The following is a 10045-nucleotide window of genomic DNA, read 5'->3' as shown; positions in this document are numbered from 1 at the left end:
GAATTTCACCTTGTCACCCGAGACTATTGCTCAGGCCACTGGGATACCAAATGTAGGGGAGGAATGGAGTAAACGCCAGCAGTTAGACAGATTTCACTATGAGCCATATATTAAGCCCGGATGTGTAAGACACTTGACTGCAGTTTTTCCTTTCAGATTCCTAAGGGATGAGTATGCACCATTGATGAAACTCATCATTCGATATTTCAGTTGCGAGGGCAGATTCTCACGTCTCTACGCGTACCATGTCCATTTGTTGATGCATTTTACAAGGGTACGTATGATGAACATTCCATTTTTCATGTGTCGCAACATAGAGAGGATGGTGCCTTTAGTACAAAGGAAGAGCCCAGCACATCAACATAAAAGCATCTATCATTATGCATTGATCAAAATCATAGTGATGCATCAGTTGGCACAGCAGGGCATTACTTGGGAGGATTTTATTTCTCGTGACCTTTTCACAGTGCCACAGCCACCTCCTGAGATTGTTCATGATGAGGGAGGGCCTTCACATCAGTTTGATATTCCTGAGATAGAGCATGTCAGCGCTCCCGCATGTGTGACATATCAGCGAGGACATAGGTCCTTACTTGCATCTGCACGACGAGTACTATCTCCACCTGAGGTGGAAGGGGTTTCGTTGACTTCATCAGCACAGCGAGTGTTATCTCCACCTCGTGTGGAAGGGGCCTCGCTTTCAACAGCAGCACCGCAGGTACAGGATAAGGGCAAGAAGCCCAAGCATGAGGAGAGGCCTTCAGGTGAGCCATCAGGTTTTGTTACTAGTCATGATGAGATAGCTTCATATATCAGGTATCTAGAGCAGCGCAATAAATAGTTAAAGGACGAGCACACACTTATAGAGCTGCAACGAATCCGTGAAGACCGTAGGTTGGCCCGTAAAAGACCGGGTGACTTGACACCTGTGGCGCGGCAATTTGTGCTTGAGAAGGTCAATCGACACTTGGAGTGGTTTTTGGCGAAAGCCAATAGAGACAAAGACTTGCTTCGTCACATGAAGAATCATTACTGGGCCCGCATGCATGTTTGCAAAGCAAAAATTAAGATCCTTAAGAGGCGATTGAGCAAGGCACTAAAACGACGGAAAAGGCCCAATCCACTCCAAATTTTGGCCGAAGCATCTTTGACTGAGCATAGTACTTGATTGGGGACCCCCAGCCCAAATTTCAAGAAATTTGGGGAAAATTTTGTCAATTTTGAAATTTTTATGTAAAAAACAGGTTTTTGGGCTCAACGCGTAGCACGCCGCGCGCTACCCTGAAGATTGGGAGGTCCAAATCATGAAAGGTTTGCATTTTTGGATTTTTCATGATGAAATACATCTGCTCAGCCACTGCCAAGGCATTTCATCAAGGTTTGGGTCCCCAAAAGGTCAAAAAACATGCAAAAAATGACCTCACTGCCCCTTTTTGAACACACAGGTAGCAGCCTTGGGAGGATGCACTTTTGGAGGGGAAAATGGACATCAAATTAGAAAATTCCACTTGGGTTGGAAAGTAGACATCTAGGGCTTTCCAACAAGCCAACCTGAGATTAATTTGGATGCCAGGAAGTGCCCCAAAAGTAGGTGGAAAGGCGCGCTACGCGTAGGGCTCAGGCGCGCTACGCATCAGGATTTTTTGCACATTTTGCACCTTCCAGCTCAGGAATTCGCCCAGTTTTGACTTGTGATGGGATTTTTCACCCTCCTTGATGTAATTAATGTAATTTTATGTTGCCTTGACACTTATTTACCTATTCTAGATGATTCATTCATAAAATAGCAAACATTTAATGAATGAATTGGTTTCCTAGCTTATAGAGGCAAGTTGTTTTGACTGCCTAGATTATAGTGCTTTGTTTAGAAATGGTTGAAACAGCTCCTAGGATGATGATCTCGACCCCTAGAGGCAAGGGAATGTGTTAGCTTGCCTATATTATGTATTTTCTTAGTCATTTTCATGGTTGGACTCTTTGGGAAGAGGCTTTGAGACTTTATTGTACATTTTACTTCAGCATTTTGGCAAAGGGAAGACCAGGGATTTGCAGCACTATTTGGAATTCTTGTGGCTTTATGTCTTGATGGTGTGCTTCTTTTAGTACTTGTAAGTTTGTTATGTGTATCATTTTCCTTCTCTCATCTTCTGCAATTGAACAAATGAAGTGTTAAGGTAGAATCCATAAATTTGCTATGCTCTGCCTTTAAATTTGTTTAATTTTCCATGTTTTCTTCAGTTTAATGAGAACCCTTGTGTTTGCTTGCTCTCCTTAGATCCTCACCTGTCTGATCTATTCACCTCATCACTTTAAAAGCATCAAAACAATTGCCTACCTTGCTCCAATCAGACCTCTGCAGAAACTGTGTCTCATCCCCGCACCCAAAATTGCTTTTCCCTTTGATTCAACAAAAATCCCAAAAAATCACCTTTAAACCTCTGCACTTAATATCTAGCCTAAGATTAGTATTCCTTATTGGTCATCTCAGCCCCTTTGAAATCCTTTTGCCGAGATAGACCCGGAGAGAGCCCTCTCCTGTCCTCGTAGGGCTAGCTACGAGGCTGAGCGTGGTATGATGTTGCCTTGAGTTTTTCCTTCCTCAGCCTAAGGCAAGTTCGAAAGCTAACACCACCCAGACTGGGCGGAACTCCCAAAGTTCTGAAAAGATTGGCCTGGATTTTGGAAGGCACAAGGCTGCCCGAAGTAACCAGCAGAACCGGCTGAACCAAAAGGCAAGCCTTGTGATCCAGCAAAATTCAGAGTTTGACCAACTCTGGCCGCAAAGCCTCCATAACTAGCAAAGCTTCCTCCTAAAGGATTATAAGGAGTTGATAACCCTTGATACAGATTCCAAGCCGAAGCTAAGGGAGGAATACTTTGAAACGAACTAACTGTGGAGTACGGCCTATTCCCTTGTTGGCCGAAAGACGGATTTCGAGTCCCCGCGCCACTAACCCCAGGGTTAGTCCAACCTTGGAAAGGATTGCTACGTTGTCCTATAGAAGAAAAAGGCATGGATCCTATTGTCGGGTTGGAATGTGGTATATGACCACTTCCGAAAGGGAAACCCTAGAATGAAGCCGATCCACCCATCATGGACGTGGCGGCACTAAACGGAACTGATGGAATACCCTATGAGTGGGTGCCAAATGGGAAGAATCCAGAACCAAAAGCATTGGTTTGGGAATTTCCACTCGTGGACGGAATGGAGGTAGACCCAACTAAAGATGTGCTAGCAAAAGATCCAAACAAAGAAGTAGAGGAGATGGAAATCGTTCCTCCTCCTTGTACCGATGTTGAAGTCTGCATAGTTGTATCACTTGTAGTAGAAGCCATGCTTCCAGTAGTGGTCATCGATGGTAAGCGCGTAGCGTAACCTGGACTTGATGGTCTATGCGTCGGAGTCCCAACGTATTGTAATACGTCTAGATGACTAGATGGTAGGGGAGAATTCGGAGCCGCTAACGACTCTGAGAGTTCTTCTACCTCTATGTTATTCTCCGCTTGAAAGAGAACTCAAGAAAGGACTGGAGCGTTCCTCTCTTGTTCTGCGGAAGTGTCAGGCATTGCTTTAACACTAATGCCCCTGAGAGGAGGATCAATCCCCGATGCGTCAACTGGCGTGGGACGAAACCCACCAACAATATTACCTCTGCGCCTTCTAGGAGAAGGCTCTAAACTTGGTGGTGAAAGACCACGAAGTCTTCGAGACCATCTAGGTGATCGGTCAACCACTTTGAATTTTTTGTTAAGATCTAACTAAAGACTCAAAAAATTGAAAGCTAGGCCAACTAAGAGCACATAGCACACACTATAAAGTCCCTAAAGATATCAGCCAGTCAAACAACTTCCAAGTATTTCCGCTCCGGGTGATTAGGACCGGACACCAAAATACAAGAAAGTGAATTAAGGGGCCTTTCGAAGATAGTCTGGGATGATGAGGGCCCAGTCCTATCAGCGAAGGTATCAGAGGAAGTTACGCTGACCTCCTAACAACAGCCTGCGTCGGTGCAAGCCCCCAAGCTTCGCAAGGGTGCCCTCCAGTAGTACTGTCGAGAGTGATGCAACGTCGACCTCAGGTGCCACGGGATTCCCCTCCGCAGCCACCTGTGTAGATCCCTAGGAGTAGCAACTATGGATACCAACTCGTTGCAGAAGCCAAGCGGAACAGTCGTGAGGTAAGTTCGGACAAGTAGGAGAGGGGGTATCTCTCTTCCCTGTCTTCACAGACCCTCGTGCTTAACTCCCAGATCTGGAGCTTTGGTGGTCTTCCTAACGCTATTGGATTTTCACTCACTATTCATACTCCTACGTTTGATGTTTAAATGGCCTTGGAGAGTTAACTCTCCACTCGCCTAATCCAAGGCCCTAAAATCCTAAAACTTGTTGGTGTATCTAGCTTATAAAAAAGTTTTAGTGAATTTTAGTTAGCGCTTGATTTTAAAAAAGGCTATTCTTTAAGTCACGGGATAAACGGGAGTGAAACTAGTGGTGTTTTTGACGCAAAAGAAATTAATAAACACCTAACTACATGCAAATGCACTTGTTTTCGTTTTTCGATGAAAAGCAATTTCTACAGGGTTCAGAGGAACTTCTAATAAAACAAATTTTCTTTTTCTTTTCGTTAATTCACGCTTCACACTCACAAAAGTTAACAAAGCTATGGATACCTAAAATGATATGCGAATCTATCCTAATGCAACAAATATATGCTGATGCAAGACTGAAAACTACTCTAAAATCAAGAAATGAAAGTTGCTTGCTTATCAATTTCTATTTTGCCACTTAAAATGTCTAGATGGAATATGAGATGCTACCATTCATTTCGTCTAAACACTAAAAACAAGTTTCAAGACAAACATAAAGCACTTTCATTCACTAAAAGGAAACCAAATGAAAACCAAGTTCAAGAAAGCAAAACGAAGTTTTTCAAAAAGTTTTCTTCAAAGCAACAACAAAAGAGTCTTTTCAAAAATGCTCTCAACAAGACTGAAACTTTGTGATTGAAGAATAGGCAACAAACACTTTTGCAAGTTGACACCACACAATGGATGAAAACTCAACAAAAAGAAATGTGTTTAAAGATGCTCTTAACAATCAAAAGCAGCAATGAAATCTTTGGCAACAAAGACCAAAAAGATCAAAAAGACAAATTTCAAGAAAGTGTCAATCAACAACTTTCACGAAACAAAGAAGTGGATGGTCACAAAAAGCGGTTTTGTCAAGCAAACAAAAAGTCACCAAAAGCAAAATTTAACACAAAGATTGAGATCAATCTTCCTGCCCTGATGAATCAGAGCAGCCAAGATTCCCAGCAAGAAATCTTGCGTGCTTAAGCAAAAAACGATGACGCTTGCAACAACAAAAACAAGACCAATACTTCTTACAATCAGAGAGAATTTGGAACAAGATGCTTGCTGTAAAACTAACAACTGATACTGGACAGTGACTGTTTCAGACTGAATCAAACCACCAGACAGACCTTCAGAGATAAAAAGATTTACAAATCTTGAAAATTGCTGGATATACGCGACTGTACATATGTACAGATTGCGTGTATACGCGACTGTAACTAAGGAAACCTGTGTATACACGGGTTCACTTAAGGAAACATGCGTATATACGCTTCTGTAACTAAGAATAACAAACGTATATAAAAGATTTCAAGAAAAATAAAAAACAAACTGAAGAAACTGGCAAGATTTAGAATTCAAGAACAGACCACACAGCAACAGCAAGCAGACAGGCAACTGAGCCCTGATTGGCTTGAAAACACCCAAACTAGGAACAACAACAGTGTTGTCCCCAATGGAGTCGCCAATTCTGTTGAGGGAAATGTTCCCCTAGGGGTTTTGGGTTGAAACCCTAGCAGACTGAAAGTTGTCTATACAGAGAAACACACATTCACACAGCCATTATGCTATTATAAGCAAATTCTATGATAAGAGGGGCGTACCTTAGGTCCTACATTTGAGAAGGCCCTTTAGGGTCCAAACCCTTCTTGGAGTTCCCTTTTGCTCCTTTGTCCTTTCGCAGGCTCCAAGCAAAGCTTCCTTCCGGATCCATCCAGCCTCAAGCCTTTAACAAACTCCTTCCATGACGTACTCCATGATGTCATAAGTAGTGGATGAACATCAACACACAAGGAAACAAGGGTTTCCTGTACAAATGGGGGAAGTGCAGAAGGCACAAGGGTCTTCAGACCTGGTCAGGGGAAAAATCTCAGCATAATAACCTTCCTCTCTCTTCTCTCCTCCTTTAGGACTTCCCATTGAAGTCTTTTTATACCTCTCCCAAAGTAGTTTTTTAGTTGGGAGTTGGTTGGGAACAGTTGGGCCACGGGCACTAACAGGTGATCAGCAGGTAAAACCCGCGATCTCTGCCCGAAATTAAGGAGTTTTATATTTTTTTTAAGTGTTTTAATACATATACGCGGGTTGGGTATATGCCTACCCACGTATACACGCGTTTAACTCAGGGCAATGTTGCGTATAAGGGATAAAACACTGTTTTTTAAATTTTTGGACCAGGTCTGGAAGGAGGGGTTGCCCTAGGCCATGAGTGCAGCATCACAAACCATAAGAGTGAGATTTGGAGCTATAACACTTCTCTAGGTCAAGCTATATGATCATACCTGCCTGCTTATTGCTCTTAAGTGATTTAACCACCTCGTGAGCTTGAATGATATTATTAAGAATTTACCTGCCTTCCACATATCAATTTTGCTCCTCAGACACTAGATTTGGAAGAAAGGGCTTAAGCTTGTTTGCAATTATTTTGGAAATAATTTTGTACACCACATTGCATAATGCTATGGGTCTAAATCGATCTAGTGTCATGGCATTATCCTGCTTTGGAATCAAGTATATGAAAGAGGTGTTGAGCACCTTCAGAACAGTTTTGTTTTTCCTTGAGTCCTCCACCACATCGAGGATATCTTGTTTGACTATATCCCAACAAGCTTTGAAGAAGTCCACATTGAAACCATCCGGACCTGGAGCTTTCCCATTTTGCATTTCTTTAATGACTTCACTAACCTCCTCTTCATTCATTGGCCTGTTAAGATTATAATTGTCTTCTCTCATCACTAGCTTGGGAATGTGCTTTGTGAAGTCATTGATAAATTGTGATCTGTCTATGAGAGGCTCCTCTGCTATGCCTTGGAAATGTTGGACCAGAGCAGCTTCTATTTCTTGGTGGGTATTGAGCTGTTTTCCTTGAATATCTTTGATTTTTGTAATCTTGTTTTGAGACCTATGCTCCATGGTGGATTTGTGAAAAAACCTTGTATTCCTTTCTCCTTCTTTTAACCATTGTACCCTTGATTTCTGTTTCCAGAAGATCTCCTCTTGCTTGCATAAGCCCTCCCATTTCTGTTGAAGATAGTCATCTTGTCCCTTACTCTCCTCGATGAAGCCATCTGTGATGAGGACCTGGTTAATTTCCTGTAGCTTCCATTCAACTAATTTTTTGGCTTCGAAGATATTGCCAAACTCATTCTTATTCCAATCTTTAAGCCTGTGTTTGATGTGTTTCAATCTCTGATGCAGAAGGAACATCTTTGTGCCCTGAACATGCATATATTCTTTCCACCATTTTTCAATGTTGTTGATGAAGTCCGGATGGGTAAGCCAAATGTTTTCAAACCTGAAAGGTCTATTTCTTGGAGTTCTTATAAAGGACGCTTCAAGTTGAATAGCCCAGTGATTTGAGCCTCCAAAAGGTAGTATAATAGCTGGTAAGTTAATGTTTGTGAGGATAAGGTCCTCCAAAATAATGAATCTGTCAAGTTTAGAGGCCACCTGGGCCGCTCCTCCCCTCTTATTATTCCAAGTGAAGATACCATTACTTGTCTCTGTATCTACTAGCCTCATGTTGTTTATGAAATTCTGAAAAGCTATGGAATCTCTGCCTAGTGATCTAGTCCCACCTTTTTTTTCTGATAGAGATTTGATCATATTAAAGTCCCCTCCCATAATCCAGGGGATACCCGGATGTCTTTCTCTTAGCTCCTCCAGTGAGGTTAGGAGCCTGAGTTTATCTTCAGGTTTTTGTGGACCATATACATTTGTGATCAAATAAACTTCCTCGTCCCCCAAAGGTTGGATGACCATCGATAGATAGTTCTTGGATGCTTTGGCATCTAGGATTCCAAGTTTCAAAGGTTTCCAAAGTGTGAGAATTCCCCCTGCTGCTTTGTTTGCTTTAACTTCTAGATATTCATACTTAATAAGCCATTTTCTATGTATTTATCTTATTTTGTCTATTGAACATTTTGTTTCCTGTATAAATACCATGTCTGGTTTTTCGTTTTTCATTTTATTGCTGAGATTTCTCTGTTTCCTTTTACTTCCTAGACCTCTAATATTCCATGTTGTAAGCTTCATTAAGAAAGATTTGTAAATGAGTAACTTGTTAGGTATTTCATTTTACCTGAGTTGATAATGAGTTTTCCACACTCTATCATCAGCTCATTCTGTTTTTTTCATCCTCTTTTTCTGCCTGGGTTCTTGGGAGCTTGTCCCAATGTTGCCTCCATCGTTTTAACCCCTATGTTGTCCTGACTATCATGATTTCTTTTGACCCCCACCCCTTTTGCTTGAGTTCTCGAGAGGAATAGTTGTTGCACTTTGTTAAACTCCTTTTGAGGTAGCGAATCCACTCCTTTGGTTTGTCCCTGCTCCAGGAACTTTTCCAGATCGAGATGCTCCCTTTCAAGAATATCCTATAGTTCATGATCCTCTGTTCCCACTTCACTTGGAGTCATATCTTGGTCCCTGTCAAGTTCCATAGTGCTTGGCAAATCCTCCTTGTGTTGGCTATTTTTAGGTCTATCGTCCATGTTGTCCTCCTTTTCCTTCTCTGCATGGTTATCCTCCAGTTCCCGGTTCTCTTTATCGTGCCCATCTTCTTCTTCTAATATCTTGAACCTATTCTGACTAAGCTGCTTTTCCTCATTGAATTTCTTCTAGTTCTTTCTCCCTCCTCTACCTCTACCTCCCACTTTGGTAAAACTTTCTGTTTCTTTCCTTGAGGTGGCTTTAACATTGCTCTCGATTTTGTTTAAAGGGCAGTCTCTGAAGAGGTGCCCGTGTTCATGGCATTTGCGGCATCTGAAAGGAACATGCTCATAGTCCACCGCTTGCACCCATTCTTCATCATATACTTCTAGAATTATCTCATCCGGTAGAGCTCCAGAAAGATCCATTTCTACGCATATATAGGAAAAGGAGGTGTATTTTCCTTGCAGTGTGGCCTCTGATATTTTTTTAAAAATGCCCTAGTTTATTGCCTATGGCTTTTAATGATTGTGGCCGCCAATAATCTAGAGGTGGGGAATAGAGTCTTATCCATACCGGTACCGGAGTGAATGTCTCTCGTTCCGGGACGAAATTCATCACCCATGGCCGCATATAGAGGCATGCATCAGCATAGAAGTATGGTCCTCCTTCAAACACCCTGTCTTTATCCTCTAGGTTTGTAAAAACGACTGTGAAGAAACCCTTGGATCCAAGGTGCAGATCTATTTCTCCCTTAGGTTTCCAATGATTCTTTATCCATGCATTTAAAGCTTTCTTCATAGGCCATAACCCCATGAATTTACCTATCATTGCATAAGTCTCCATGTGCTCCCTGTGCGCTTGTAGCGGTGGATCACTTAACACCACTCGGGGTGTGATAGTCAACCTAGGTTTACATGGTCTTGTCCGACTTCTGTGAGTAGCTTTCTGACTATCTCCCTCTATTCGCTTCTCTCTTTTGACTTCTTCCTACTTATCTTCCTGCCCCTGTGAGCTTCTGTTTTCCTGTTTCCCTTTTCCTGAACTCCCAGCTTCAGCTTCCAATGGCTTCTTGAAGTGATTGGAGACTTCCTGCCTATAGGAGGGAGTGGAACTTCCCCCCTCTCACCCCTCCATGGTGCCCAACACTGATCTTCTTCTACAAACCCTAGCTTCACGCATATTTTCTCCAACCTCTCACCTCGGTAATCTGGTCAAGTCTGAGTTATCTTAAATATTAAGTTTGTAATAAATTAATTATTTCC

The sequence above is a fragment of the Pinus tabuliformis genome, chromosome 1_2 (genome assembly GCF_031772625.1).
Source record: "Pinus tabuliformis cultivar Carrire ecotype Pingquan chromosome 1_2, CPIR1, whole genome shotgun sequence".
Classification (NCBI taxonomy): domain Eukaryota; kingdom Viridiplantae; phylum Streptophyta; class Pinopsida; order Pinales; family Pinaceae; genus Pinus; species Pinus tabuliformis.
This window is presented reverse-complemented; position numbering follows the sequence as displayed.